The following is a 15448-nucleotide window of genomic DNA, read 5'->3' on the forward strand; positions in this document are numbered from 1 at the left end:
GGACTGGCATCGAAAGGACGTGTGCGCATGGAGCGAGCCTTCCCTGCGGCGGAGCGCGGGAACTTTCTCCCCCCCTCCCGCTGCAGGAGTTGTGTGCACTGCAGCGGTGCCGAGAGAAAAGCACAGAAGGCAGCAGGCTCTGGAGAGCAGGTAAGAGACGGAGCCTTGTGGGCAGGCGAGCAGGCCCGTTTTTTGGAAATTGCTGAAAAGGTTTGTTCGGTGTGTGGCAGGCGCACGTCGCGAGCTTGCGTGGCGATCTGCCGGTCTGGAGTTATGCAAATGAGGCCGAATTGCATCCCGGGACATGCTGCGAATGCGCAACGGCGACTGCAGATGTGTAGGAAACGGCGCGCTCGTTTTCTCGTTTTGCCCACACTTTTGAGTGTTAGTGTGGCGTGTGAGTGTGCGAAAGAGTGGGCCCAGCAGGAGGCGGTGGCGTGCGGGGCGAGGAGGTGGCCTAGGCTGTGCGATTTGTGCTGTGGGTGCGGGCCGCTTGCAGGGGCCTGTTTAACTCATACTTACCTGGCAGGGGAGATACCTTGATCAAGAAGGAGGTTCACCCAGGGCGAGGCTCGGCCATTGCACTCCGGCTGTGCTGACCCCTGCGAATTCCCCAAATGGGGGAATCTCGACTGCATAATTTCTGGTAGTGGGGGACTGCGTTCGCGCTCTCCCCTGATGTGCTTGGTCCAAAATCAGATACGGGAGGGTTAGGACACCACGAGCTGCGTGGCTGCGGAAGGATCCCGGTTCGACAGGAGTGGACGCCGCTGCTGGTTCTCGCTGGCTTTTAGTTAGGGGTCCGGAGAAGCATCTCAAGCTAGTTCCACTACTCCTTCCGGACGTTCATTCCCTTTTCAAAGTCAGTCGTTTTGCTGTAGTCTGCGTTCTTTAGGCTGATTATCGAGGTTAGCCTTTATTTGGTCATGGGGGGCCTCGGTACTGTATGCTGAGTCTAAAGACAGTTTCACCCGTTTTCTGATTGCTCGGTTCTGTACCAGTGCAGACATGTCAAACAGTGAATGGCTGTACCTCTATTGTATCCGTGCTCAATGAATGAAATCGGTAACAAATGAATATATGTCTAGTTATACGAAAAACGAGTGGTTTATCGACTCATCTTCATTTGCAGATTTAGAGGCAGCTTCGATATTCGTTTAACAGACTGGTTTTTTTTTTTAATATGGGTCACACACATGCCACAGCAACAAAACATCTCTAGAGATGAGGCTATAGATCACCTTTCCATCCTGCAGGTTTTCCTCCCAAAGCCTACGGCACCAACGGCGACCCCTGCTGGCCGGGAGAGCAAAAGCTTACAGCACCTGGTATTCCCAGGCGGTCTCCCATCCAAGTACTAACCAGGCCCAACCCTGCTTAGCTTCCGAGATCAGACAAGATCGGGCGTGTTCAGGGTGGTGTGGCCATAAGCGAAAGCCTTGGTGCTTGACTCGCTACTTGAAGCTGTGTGTGGCGGGGGCTCCGTGCCCCCCGAGCGGGACTGAAGGATCGTTCGTGTGCAACTCTTTGGAAAGGAGCTGCTTTCCAAATCGCATTGCGTGCCTGGATGTTGGCGAATGCGCTCCCTTGTGTTGGCTCGTCCCGCACTGGAGGAGGACAAACAATCTGCACGGAGGAGCACCAGGCAAGTCTTCAGTGCACAGCACTCTGGAAACATTTCGGGGCTGTCGCGTGTTTATTTCAGCACGTAAAGCGCACCGGTCCAACACGTCGGCCGGGCGCGCGGCGCCTCCGCCCTCTTGCTGCCCCTGCAGCTGCTTCACTTTTCCCTTTAGTTGCCATCGATTTTTTTGTAGTGCTATACATATACGATTGAGGTATCTTAGAGTTCTCCTTCGAAGACCCAGCACTCTCTTTTCTTTTCCCAGTGTTACTCATATCGGACTTTTTAGACCTAAAAAAAAAATCGTTTTTTTTTCTTTCAATTATAACTGAAGTTTAAACAACTAGTGTTAAGTCCTTATTTTTCTGTAGTCAAAAAAAGCAAAAATTAACATTCAGGTCATGAAAAACTCAAAAAAACTCCCCAACCACTAAACTTTACCTCCCACCTGAGCGCCATCTTGAACGCCCCTACCACCAGAGAATGCTCACGATTTCGGAAGCTGTCTCCGGGACGTGCTGATTCCACACATCCTGAATAAATCATGATATTGTTAGTTGCTGTAGCTAGACGTTCAAATGAGTTTCATGGCCAGATGGACTGTTTCCTCCAGCGGTATAGTATTGCAGTGAGACAGCACGATACCTGCAAGACTATGTCACGCTAAACGCCACAGATTGTGTTTGTCCGTTCGTGTCAGTCGTCCTGCAGCCACGGGAAGTGGGACACAAACATGCTGCAATGCTTTCAAGACGTTAGGATTTGTTTGTGTAACATCCAAGAAGAGTACTTGTGGCTTGAATGTGAACTGTACGTGCCCGCCCCCTTTCCTCTGTAGTGCATGAGTTCCTCCCGGCATGCCCTTCGTCATTGTTCTGTCATCTTGTATTTAAAGGGTTGTATTTCTGCTGCTGAAAATAAGCAACGGTTTTCTCACAACGCCCTTTGTTCCCAACGGAGCCCTTGTCTGTCATGAAATTCTTCAAAACCTCAAGCTAGAAGAAGAAGACGACAAATATGAAGCGTTATAGCAACGACATGCCATGAGACGATCGATAACGATTTCCATAGGATCCCCGCGGTTGCCTGGCAACCGTCAGCTTTGCGCAGTGGCAGTATCGTAGCCTGTGAGGTTTAGCCGAGGCGCGATTATTGCTAGTTGAAAACTTTTCCCAATACCCCGCTTCCGCCGGTTTGCAATACAATCGGCGAAAGCAATTTTTGACAGTCTCGTCAGAGACTGAGCAAGGTGTTTAAAGACAGATTTGGTCACGGTGATATCATGGTAGAAAGAAACGAGCTTGTTACGTCTCAACAGAAACGCTCTTTAGCTCTTTCAGCTTTATGCAGAGAACAGCGTCTGTCGAGATTACTTTTGTGTCAGCGCAAAACGCCGTGTGCTGTCAGTATGATTTCATATTGCTCGTAGCGGCGCCTGGCTTTTGTCTGTCAAACGTTAGGTTGCGCTTCTTCATGCTGCATCGTCGGCATGAGTGGAGCATTTTAAACGTCTGTACTTACTGCGCCCCATAAGAAATCGTTTGTCCCCATTCAAAAGAGATTGTGCGATGTCCTGCAGCGTTCGCAAAGCAAACCTTTGACAGTTTGAAAAGAGGAATTTATTCTGCTTCCTGTGCGTGCAGTAGTTACAAAGTTGAACGTCTTTACACGATCTGCTTCAGTTTTCAGTGGGTGGGCTTTGTCAAATGGCTTGGAAAAACGCACTGTGTTTCGGCTCCGGAAACATCATGAGCAGTGTCCTGCATGTTTTCTGTGTATAGCTGTCTTTTAACGCATACAGAATTCATTCGAAATCATTGATTTCTCCAATTAACAAGGGTCCCTTTTTGAACCTGCCAGAAGCATTCTTTCAATGTAACAGATTTACTCCGGGGAAGGGCAGCATGACATTGAGAGTAGCTCAAGCTTTCAGCACCTTTATCTGACTGCATGTATGCAGACACTGCTCAGAATCCCCTGTAAGATTCTCCTTCAATTCCGTTTTGCAGTGCTTTAGCTCTTTCAAAAGGCTTCGCTTTGCTAGTCACAATCCAAGGCTCATGACAGCATTTGAAAACATTCGCAACTGCGTTGGCCGGGAATCGAACCTGGGTTAACTGCTTTGAAGGCAGCTATGCGCAACACTGGCTCGCTACAGAATTAATCTCACGTCGAGGGCATATTTTTTTCCATTTTACCGTGAGTCGGGCTCAGCTGCACAGAGGAGAGAGCAGAGCAATGAGGTCACGGGGACAGGGGAGTCACACGCTGGCGGTTTGAATACGCGGAAGATCACTGAGGGATCCACAGTATATGGACCCTCCGTGCGCCATCAGTCCGAACTCCGGACTCTGAATCCTGCCATCCGAGTTAAGATCTCGGCGGAACCTGAGGCGCAGTTCCTTCTTAAAACGTAATCTGGTGAGCATTTCTAGAATCGTACTTGTATAGATGCAGCCTTTATTGTGTTGCTAGGTTAAAATTGATGACTTCTTGTATTTCAGTAGGCAACTGCCCTCTTGATTTCGGATTTAATTTCTTTATTACAGGGGCGCTTTTATGAAGACAGAGTCATGTTCAGGTACTTTGCTTGATGGAGGAAGCTCATTTCGGACTCTGTGATCTGCTCACCTGGAAAGGTCTGCTATACTACTACAAGAGAGAAGTAGAGTCTGGAAGAAGGGACAATTTTATGATGCTTTGGAAGATAATGTTTTTTTTTCTTATACTGAAAATGAAAGGTAGTTGTTTCTATATGGACTCAGTCTTTGGAATTTGTATATATATATTTCAGTGATCCCTCAGCCATTCCTTCTGTATTGTAATTCAATTTCTCTTTTAAAATTCCTTCCCCACTTCTAGGACCTGCAGTTGCTGAACTCCACAATGGCTTCTTTTGGAAAGTCTGTGACTGAGACCAAGTAAGTGTTCACTTTTTTATGAAACCATTATTTATTTAGGAGCAATGAGCAATTCTTATATAAATGCAATAAAATCATTATGCTCAAACTATGAGAGAGAAAATTAAGGATAATTTAAGAAATCAGTCTTAGCTTGTTTCTATACACAGATGGTATTATTTATTTTCAAAGGAAACCCGCGCGGATTCCCCTGGTGTGCAAGATGTGCCTGAATACTCTTGATGAGCTTCCTGCTCACTTGAAGAGGGCGTGTATGAAGCACGCCACGGCAGAAAAGATCAGGATGGCCTCTCAACAGGCGAGGGAGGACATGATGAATCACCTGAAGAACGGGGTCATCGTGGATTACCACAGAATAGAGATCGTGTCTGGTGAGGCAAACAGGATAGTGGTTGTAAGACTGCTAGAGTCCTTGGGCCTTTTTGTACATGGGAAGCCTGAAGACACATTGGCAAGGTGAGATATTTTTAATCTGTAAGGCTTCTGTAGTTTCTTTTTGAAATCATTGTTACAACATATTATGTAAAAGCATGTTGAAAAGAATCTACCTGCATTCCAGCGGCCCTGAGCAAGAGGCCGCTGTCCAGGAGAAAGAGATGCCAGAGGCTGCTCTAGAAACTGAAACAGAAGCGGATAAGGAAGGGGAAGATGTGAGTTCTGAAGAACTCTATCAGCAGTAAGACTTTTTATTTTTCAGATGTATCTATTTTTTACTAAAATTCTAATTTGTCTTATAGGTATAAAATGTTTAAACCGGTGTTTTATATCCTTACAGGCCCTGAGTAGTTAAAAAGTATCAGCAGGCCGGAAGAGAGTGGCCCAAGCTGGACTCTATAGAAAGCACTCCCTGGATGCTCCTCTCCTGATTGGATTCAAACAGTACCTTACCAAGGATCTGGGAGTGGCAAATTATTCTCAGGAGGTATTTATTTTTTAAAGGCATTTAAAATTAAGCAATGGTATCTTCATTGTAAATGTTTTTATTTCTTAGCTTAAAATTCACCCATGTGAAATGATGTCAGCCATAAACATCATGACTCTATATTTCCTACCTGAATCTATTCTACTTAAATTATTACATTATACACAATTTGAGTTCATTTTAAAAAGTAAAAGGTAATGAAAGGAATGCATTTTCATAAGAAAGATAATACCGATATGCATGTGATAATCTTCCTTATATCGTGTAGTGCGTCATTTGGACACTTTGTGGGCTTCAAATACAAAGAAAATCATGTTCTATGGTACAAGATAAATACCAAACTTAAGCTTTTATTTTAATTAGATTTGTTTATAAAGCATAAGCAATCATTTATTACATCGCTTCTTGAATTAAATCTTTTGACAAGAGGTAAGACTTCTGTTACATTTAAACCCATGTTTAGCTGTGTTTTTTAGATTTAACTGAACCAATTTCTGTGTGTGATAATGTCCTTGAATTCTGACAACATCACACTAAATTACATGCTATAAAACAGCTAATGTTTCTAGAGATAAAGTTTCTGAGATGCTTCTAATTACTTTTTATTACCAGGGACAGTTTAATTCACCTTGTACAGTACTGTAAGACCAAGATGCTTTTTTTAAAAGTTATTTAACATTTTATAGAACTTTGTCTACTATGGCAACATGATGTGCTTGGTGAAACTTGGAAAAATACTGCTTGGCCACTTATCTTAAGATAAAGATAGGATAAAGGTTTATCTTTTGCACCTACCTGACCCCCAGGGAAGGCCAATGCTTTCTAAGTTGATGGTTCCCTACAGTAGACTGTACTTTAATTTCAAAGGTAATGTATATTGACCCAAATCAGTTTTGGAATCCAATCTACTGACGAGATGGAGCACATCCTTTTTTTAGGATTTTAGCATCATACGTTTGGTATATTTAGTCCCTAATGCTGAAAGAAATGATCATAGAACATTTGGACACTTTGTGGGCTTGAAATACAAAGCAAATCATGTTCTATGGTACAAGATAAATACAAAACTTAAGCTTTTATTTTAATTAGATTTGTTTATAAAGCATAAGCAATCATTTATTACATTAATATATGTGAAAATAACATTTTAGCATCATATGTTTAGTATATTTAGTCCCTAATGCCGAAAGAAATGATCATTTGTTTAACATGCACGGGTCTGTCTCAAAGGATGCAGTACTCCTGAAGGGTCTCAAACCCTACATTTCAGATGCCTAGCTGTATCCCTCACATGTGGCACCTCAGAATGACTTCTAACCTTACCTGTGGTGTATTCAGTCCCTATTGCTCAATGCACGGTGTACATACTGCATACATGTGTCTTGAGAATGAGGAATGGGCCCCTGAGACAGTCATTTGCCTGTTTCACAAACAGGGACCTGGACCTGGACCTAGACGTGGCCCGTACAGGGCTCAAACCCGCGACCTTGGCGTTATTAGCACCACGCTCTAACCAACTGAGCTAACCGGCCTCACGACAGTGCTCCTCTCTGTGCTGCAAAAAATCAAACTCAGGGAATTTCTTTTGTCCTCCTTTGAATAGAAAGCCGTGTAATTCAGTGTACGGGCTTTCTCGTGCAGTTTCATGGTTCTTGTAACCCAAATCCTACACTGGCCTGAAGTGCCCCCCCATTTCACAGCATTTTTCAGCTGATTTAAAATGTACCTAAAGGAGAAGCATTATTGAAGACCATCAATTACCAAGAGCTTTTGTCAAAGGTTTTGGTGGTCATTTTGAATGACCACAGAGCGCTGTGACCTCGGTTTTACATCTCATCCAAAAGACAGCGCCCTTTTACAACACAGCATCTCCGTCACTATACTGGGGCATTGGGACCCGCACAGACCTCAGGGTGAGCGCCCCCCCGCCGGCACCATTAACACCGCTTCCAGCTGGAAGCTTTGTGTTTCCCTGTAGCTCATCCTCATCCAGGTACTGACCTGGCCCACACCTGCTTAGCTTCAGTGGGTTTTCAGTTGCGAGTTGCAAGGGGATGCAAGTGATGGAGCCGCTCGCTGCAAAAGCCACTGCATTGGCCGGGAATCGAACCCGAGCCTCCCGCGTGGCAGGCGCGAATTCTACCACTGAACCACCAATGCTCAGTGCCTGGGCCTTCAAAAAAGACGCTTTTTTGGTGCTCTGTGCAAAACGCGTCGACATCTGCTTCCAGCTGCAAAATGCCATTTGCGGACGCTGAAGAACTTATTTCCAAGGCAGCGGGTACAAGCGATTGTGCGTTTTAAAACCACCAGGAACAGCAAAGAGGCGCGCTTCTTTGCTTGTGCCGAAACACACCGACTGAAGGCGGACAACGTAGTCGGCAAGATTGGAACCTGTGCGGGGAGACCCCAATGGATTTCTAGTCCATCGCCTTAACCACTCAGCCACGACTACAGCAAGCCCCACCCCCGCTGCGTTCTTGCTACAATCTTACCTGGATCGCGAGGCGCCGGCGGAAGCCTATTTCAAAGTCGTTCTCCGTTTCAAAAAAACATTTCCAAAATACAAGCCTTGCAGACAGACACGCCTCAGAGGACTTAAGGGTGGCTTCATGTCGGAATGATAGTCTCCCCGTCCGGACATGAAAATGCCACTTTGTTACACACAAAAAAAGAATCAACAACAGAGAAATGCCCACAAGCATTTGAAAAGCCGCACCACGTCGCACTTGAAATAGCTCTTACATTAGTGGTAGACACAGGAATCGCCTTTTTATTTACGCTCTTACCAACGCGATGGAAAGCAAAACAAAGCAAAGCAGAGCAAAACAAAACGAACAAACGAAAACCCTCACGTCCTGCACTTGCATATAACGCCGTTACGTGCCCAAGCGGTATTGTACGTCATCCTAGCACTGCACCCCGGGTCGTACGGTATATGGGAACGAGCACACGCCACGAATCGTCTCGAATCACTCCCTACAGCTGTAGGGCGCCTTGAAGCGTGCACCCCCAACATTCTTCTTTGCGCATCTGTGAAAGGTAAACTCTTGAGCAAACTCTGAACCAGCTCTAAGGAAACTAATCCGATTAGACGTTACTTTGACTCATCTTCTTACGCTCAGTGCCGGATTGCTCAAACTCCAGCTAGGGTTAGGGTTAGCATTCCCACGCTACTTAGACACTTTGTTTACGCTCAGTGCTGGATTTTGGGAACTTCAGGACGAGTGGGAATTTTCTCCTATCTGTCCATTCTGTTTTGTTTTGGAGACTCTTGGCTGCCTATGTTGTTCAGTGCAGCGTGAAGGAAACATTTTCCAAAACTGTGTCGGCTCAAAAGTTGTAAGAAAACCTCTCCAGGTGCTTTAACTCTCTTCATTTTTGTCATTTAATGTGACACTCGATGTATAACTGGAGCCTCACATATGCAAATGGTGAGGCTCCAGTTCGACACCCAGTTCCACACCACTTTACAGTATATGACAAAAGCATGGCAGACTGTGCCGGACCAGCTGGTAACTTCCGCTTATTTTGACCATATTAAACATTGGAAATCTTCCCACTTGCATTTGTGACACTTGATTTTGGCTCCACCTAAGACACTCTTAAATCTTCAAACACTTTTCTCTTCTCTCGCAACTGGGCTGTCCAGACATGGGTTGGCGCGCTCCAGATGATCTTTTCTTTTTTTTCCCTCGTACTCGAGGGTCCTTTTCCTGTTCCACATGCGATTTCAACATTTTCCTTGGGAGATGTCAAGCCAGCAAGCCACTGCTGTGGTTCAGTGGCCATTGTGGAGTTCAGTGGCCCTGTTGTACACAGAAAGCACATTGAGCTCCTTGGACATGAAAAGTTCCAGATAAAAGCCATTTGGCATCCTTTCTCTTGGTGTCGATGTTGCTATTGTATGTAAAGGTGGCAACTTGCTCAGCGAGCAGGCGGAGCACACATCGAATGCAGATGTGTCTGAGTGGTGTGTCCAAGTGGCTGCAAAAGGACAACACTACCGGGGCGCCGTTGCTTAGTTGGTTAAAGCGCTTGTCTCTTAAACAGGAGATCCTGAGTCCGAATCCCAGTGGTGCCTTCTTTGTTCTGTCTTCTCGAACAGAACTGGTCCTTACAGACAACCGCCTACGGCTAGACTTAATTAAATGCAAGTATTCATTTCCTGTCTTTAACGCGACTTGTTTTTCTTAAAATGGATGGAACTTGCAAAACATGAAATACAAACATTGCTAATCAGCGCTAGCTGCTGGCAAAAAAAAAGAAGTCAGCAATGTTTTTTTTCTTTAACCTTAACCCTGCTAATGGAGAAGAGTTAAACGACCGAGTCTATGCAGCTTAAACGGTGCTCATGTCGGGTTCTTAGCTGAAAGGGTGGTAAATCACGCTCACCCCAGTCCTTAATCTTTTAAAAGGATACAAAATTGAACCTAGTCGCCACATCACATACATCCTGTTCAACGATAAAAAGGTGACATCTATCCTCGATCCAGAGTAAATCCCACGATGAGGGCATATTTTTTTCCACTTTACCATGAGTCGGGCTCAGCTGCACAGAGGCGAGAGCAGAGCAATGAGGTCACGGGGACAGGGGAGTCACACGCTGGCGGTTTAAACACGCGGAAGAAAACTGAGGGATCCACAGTATGTGGACCCTCCGTGCGCCATCAGTCCGCACTCCGGACTCTGAATCCTGCCATCCAAGTTAAGATCTCGGCGGAACCTGAGGCGCAGTTCCTTCTTAAAACGTAATCTGGTGAGCATTTCTAGAATCGTACTTGTATAGATGCAGCCTTTAATGTGTTGCTAGGTTAAAATTGATGACTTCTTGAACTTCAGTAGGCAACTGCCCTCTTGATTTCGGATTTAATTTCTTTATTACAGGGGCGCTTTTATGAAGACAGAGTCATGTTCAGGTACTTTGCTTGATGGAGGAAGCTCATTTCGGACTCTGTGATCTGCTCACCTGGAAAGGTCTGCTATACTACTACAAGAGAGAAGTAGAGTCTGGAAGAATGGAAAATTTTATGATGCTTTGGAAGATAATGTTTTTTTTTCTTTGAAATCGAAATGAATCAGAATATCAGTGCAAAAGACAAACTCTTGGTTTGGTTTAAAGAGATATGGTTTTAAAACAGACAAAATGTAGAAAACAGGTGTTTCTCACTTTTGGAAAAGAATGGACCGGGGGTAATATTTTACTAGGTGCAGTGCTGATCTCACTGGGTTACAGTCCTGCAGTGTCGGGCCAGTGGCGCAATGGATAATGCGTCTGACTACGGATCAGGAGATTGCAGGTTCGACTCATGCCTGGCTCGGGTCGTTTTTAAACGCATCGGGCTACTCCCTAAGTAGTCTGTGCTACTTACTGCATTGTAATCGTACCCAGTAAGAGATTTCCTTCATGTAAATGAACTGCACCTGACAGCTTTAGAAAAACACCTGGGCTCAGTACGGTGCTGAGAGCTCAGCGTTGCTGTTCTAATTAGCACGCACTGCATCGGCTATGAGCCCGAACCTTTCAATTATTCCAATCAGTAAGTCAACACGTAGTCCACATGAACGGTAAAAATATTCTCTTGTTTGTATAGAACTGAATGTCCCTGACAATGTACTGTTAGTTTTAATTGAAGAACGGCATTTGTGTTCAAATATACCAGACAAGTTTATGTAACTGCTCATGCGACATTCAGTTGTAATTAGTCAAGAAGTAAAGTCGAACAACAGCTGCGTGTTTGATTCTGAACGTATGAGATTGCAGCGCCTTTTACTTCCATTGACAAATGATAGAGATTCGAAGAGAGCTATTTCGGTTTTCTATCTAGGCAACGTTGGTGTCTGCAATAGCATACATGAAAGCGTGATGCAATTTCTGTGGCTACATTTGTTGCACGTCATGCACAGTAAGAGTGTTTCTAACACCAAATAAAAAGTCAACAATTAGCGATCACGCCTTCTCCTCAGTTAACCCACTGAAACCCTTGCTGTTAACAGTTCTTTACTGCGTGCTTTACCAGCACCTACATATCGTGTCGGTTCTTTCAGCTTTATTCATTAGGTTTTCAAAGGCATAAGTAGAGCACCAGAGGTGCGAACGCAAAATGTGTAGTTATCTGAAGTATTGATTTCCATGGCAGCGGGTCCAAGCGATTTCGCGTTGTTATAGTACCAGGAAAGGAAAAGCGGCACTTCGCCTCTGCCGCGCAGGCACAAGGCGACGTGCGGCAGACGCCGGAGTCGGCAGGTTTCGAATCTGCGCGGGGAAGCCCCAACGCATTTGAAGCCCATCGCCTTAACCACTCGAGCACGACAAATGCGAGCTCGCCGCCGCCGCATTCCTCCTATAATCAAACACGGACTGCGATTTGGCTGCGGAAACCTTTTTAAAGTTGCTCTCCGTTAAAAAAAATACCTTTCACAAGATTCGTGCCGGCAGACAGACACGCCTCAGAGGGTTTAAGGCTGGCTTCACGTTCAAATGATAAAGTCCCCCAGTCCGGATGTCAAAATGCAACTTTGGCAGACAGAAAAAACATCAACAAACCAAAAATGTGGACAAGGATTTTACAAGCTGCACCACACTGCACTTTCAAAAGCATTTACATTCGTGTTAGACGCAGGAATTGCCTTTGATTTGCGCGCTTACGAACGCCATGGAAAACGAAACAAAACTAAAGCCCTCAGCTCCTGCACTTGATTATAATCCCGTTACGTGTCGAAGCAGGAATTTACGTCATCCTACCACTGCAACACGGGGAATAGAGGGAAATGAGCACAAGCTACGAATTGTCTCTAATCAGTCCCTACAGTTGTAAGACGCCTGGAAGCGTGCACCCCCATCATTAATCTTTGCGCATCTGTGCAAGGTAAACTCTGGAGCAGTCTCTGAAACGGCTCAAAGGAAACACGTGATTGATTCCATGTGCATCTGGGGTTCATTTCTTATTTACATTTAATTCAAGGGAAAGGCTTGGGTCAGTTTCAGACGGCCTCCAACAGCGAGATTCAAGCGCCCCACCTTCAGCCCAATCTGCGCCGCCAGAACGCCAACGGCTCCTCTGGTCTCCGGGGTGCGGTTGTGACCCCGTAACCTAAAGTGTTGGTGGCAGACAAATGGAGACTAACAGGTGACGTCCTAGGACATGACTACATTGTGACACTCGGTGGGGATGGTGACCATTGCTTGGAAAAGAGTGCGAGGCCCCTTTAGAAAAACATTTTGTTAACAGGCATTCTGCCTCAGCCTAAACACCTATAGCTTGCAAAGCGCATGCTATTAGACAGGCACCTCTGCAAGACCTTAAGAGTCTCTTAAACTAGTGATAGTAAGGTGTTCCCAATGGGCGATGTTTGGCTTTCAAATCATCTCTCTGTGGAAGCGCCGAGATGCAGCTGTTTAAGGCTTAGAAGCAGCTGACTGTTTCACTACCTAGCTGATTACTGTCAGTCAGGGAGCTCGGAGGTGAAAAGCCTGTCTGAGAGACAATTCGCCGTCGATCAGTTCAATATGTTCAGTACCAGCTCGGCACAACTGAGATCATCTTGGTAGCCGTGTAGCTCAGATGAGTGAGAGCGTGTGTGTGTGTACCACCGTGATTGGATGCCGGTCCTTCTCAGGTCACAGTAAACCTTCTGCTGCCTAACTTCCCTAATTTTGGGGATCCCTTTGAAAAAGCAAAGGAAAAAAAACTGGCTCTTCATCAGCATGATCGACCTCACCCAGTGTGCCCCAGTGGCCTAATGGCTAAGACACTGGCCTCCTAAGACAGGGATTGTGGGTTTGAGTCCCATCTGGGGCGCTACTGTTCCATTTTGAGCGTTCAAATGTCCTTTTGATTTGTGAAGCTACAACCCCACCTTACTCAGTGAGCGTCTCTTCTTTTCTCTCACATACAGTTGGGAGAAAAACTTTTGTAAACAGCCCTTCGGAATGATGTGGATTTCTGCATGAATGGCTCCTAACATGTGATCTTATCTTTATCTAAGTCATAATAATTAATAAAGAGAGTCTGATTTCACAAACAACACACGCCCAACATTTGACATTGCTGTTTCTTTATTGACCAAATGGTTTAAACAATCAAGGTCATTGATGGAAAAAGTACGTGAACCCTTATATTAAGGAGCTAGTGGAACCTCCTTTATGACAAAAACCTCAATCCCCACTTTCTGTAGCGGCTGGTCAGACCTGAGCAGCAGTTAGGAGGTATTTTGGCCTATTCCTCTATGCAAAACTGTTTCAGTTCATGTATATTTTTGGGATGTCTTGCGCTGAACGGCCTGCTTCAGATCACGCCACAGCACTTCAATGGGATTGGGGTCAGGACTCTTACTTGGCCATCCCAAAATACGGAATTTCTTCTGTTTCAGCCACTCTGTTGTTGATGTACTCCTTTGTTTTTGTCATGCTGCATGACCCAGCGTCTTTCGAGTTTTAGATCACAGGCAGACACCCTGACATTCTGCTGTAGAATTTCCTGATACATCTTGGAATTCATCGGTCCCTCGATGATTGCAAGCCGTACAGCCTCCGCCATGCTTCCCAGGTGGGATGAGGTTTTGGAGTTGGTATGCAGTGTTTTGTTATCTCCAAACATAACGCTGTGCACATTTACCAACAAGTTCAACTTTTGTCACGTCTGTCCACAGAACATTGTTCCAGGAGTTGTGGAACATCCATGTGGTCTTTAGCAAACTTGAGAGGGGCAGTGGTGGTTTTTTTTGGGGGGGAGAGCAGTGGTTTCCTCCATGGTGACCTCGCATGATCACCACTCCTGTTCAGATTTCTTCTTATGGTGGACTCATGGACACAGACGTAAGACAAAGTCAACCACCTGTTCGCTAGATCCCATCTCCACTCAGCTAGTCAAAGATTCCCTCGAAGGACTGGCAGGACCTATAATTAGTATGATGAATGCATCGCTTGCGTCAGGCGTTGTACCTGATCAATTTAAGGTAGCGGTTGTTAGACCGCTCCTTAAGAAGTCAAATTTGGATCCACAAGTTCTTAACAACTACAGGCCTGTCTCAAAGGTCCCATTTCAATCTAAAAGTTTTGAGAGAATAGTTGTTGCCCAATGTCAATCGTATCTGGATTCAAATAATATACTTGAGAAATTTCAGTCTGCTTTCTGAAACTGCATTAACGAGAGTCGTAAATGATATTCTCTTAGCTACTGATGTGGGGAATGCAACAGTGCTTGTGCTTCTAGATCTTAGAGCTGCCTTTGACACGGTTGACCTCTCTGTTTTGTTACACAGGCTTGAGTTTGAGGTTGGCTTATCTGGAACCGTCCTTCAGTGGTTTACTTCACATTTTACTCATCGTTTTCATTATGTTCAAATATCTAATAATTGTACTGCTTCATCAACGTCACCAGTTCAATTTGGGGTACCAGACGGATCAGTGCCGGGACCAATATTGCTCTCTCTCTCTACATGCTGCTGCTAGGTAGGATAATACGAAAAAATAATATGAACTTTCATTTATATGCTGATGACACTCAAATAAACATTTTGTTCACACCAAACGACAACTCTTCTATTATCACTTTAGTTAAATGCATTAATGAAGGAAAGACTTGGATGTGTGAAAACTTTTTGTTACTCAACTGTGAGAAAACTGAGGATCTGTTGATCGGAGGCAACAATACTGATAGGACTACTATAACTTCAGCACTTAACTCAGAGGATTTAAACTTTTGCCTCAAAGAGACAGCACGTAACCTAGGTGGCATATTAGACACAAGGCTCTTAACAACTTGCATTGTTAAGTGCCTTGAGACAACCTTGTTGTGAAAGGTGCTATATAGAAATACATTGATTTGAACTGAATTGACAATGTAAAATGTTGTGTGTGTTGTTTGTTAAACAAGACTGTCTTTATTTATTATTATGCGTCAGATGAAGATCAGATCACATTTTAAGAGCCAATCATGTAGAAATCCAGATCATTCGCGTTTTAAAAGTTGCGGGAAA

The 15448-nt window shown here is 44.9% G+C and overlaps 1 long non-coding RNA gene and 4 other non-coding genes across 5 annotated transcripts; 3 read left to right on the forward strand and 2 right to left on the reverse strand.

Moving 5' to 3' along the window:
- The first annotated feature begins 514 nt into the window (after positions 1-514).
- Positions 515-678, forward strand: LOC148643008 (U1 spliceosomal RNA). The gene has a single exon (XR_015929232.1). It is a non-coding gene; the product is annotated as a U1 spliceosomal RNA (small nuclear RNA).
- Positions 679-1313: 635 nt separating this feature from the next.
- On the reverse strand, positions 1314-1432 carry LOC148643009 (5S ribosomal RNA). The gene has a single exon (XR_015929156.1). It is a non-coding gene; the product is annotated as a 5S ribosomal RNA (ribosomal RNA).
- A 1290-nt stretch (positions 1433-2722) lies between these two features.
- LOC148643010 (U4 spliceosomal RNA) lies at positions 2723-2864 on the forward strand. Its single transcript, XR_015929406.1, has one exon. It is a non-coding gene; the product is annotated as a U4 spliceosomal RNA (small nuclear RNA).
- A 1898-nt stretch (positions 2865-4762) lies between these two features.
- LOC148643011 (uncharacterized) lies at positions 4763-5459 on the forward strand. Its single transcript, XR_015929004.1, has 3 exons — positions 4763-5001; positions 5105-5221; positions 5321-5459. It is a non-coding gene; the product is annotated as an uncharacterized LOC148643011 (long non-coding RNA).
- A 2097-nt stretch (positions 5460-7556) lies between these two features.
- Positions 7557-7627, reverse strand: trnag-gcc (transfer RNA glycine (anticodon GCC)). The gene has a single exon. It is a non-coding gene; the product is annotated as a tRNA-Gly (tRNA).
- Between the last annotated feature and the right edge of the window lie 7821 nt (positions 7628-15448).

Source organism: Lepisosteus platostomus, chromosome 22, assembly GCF_059453375.1.
Source record: "Lepisosteus platostomus isolate fLepPlt1 chromosome 22, fLepPlt1.hap1, whole genome shotgun sequence".
NCBI classification, from domain to species: Eukaryota; Metazoa; Chordata; class Actinopteri; order Semionotiformes; family Lepisosteidae; genus Lepisosteus; species Lepisosteus platostomus.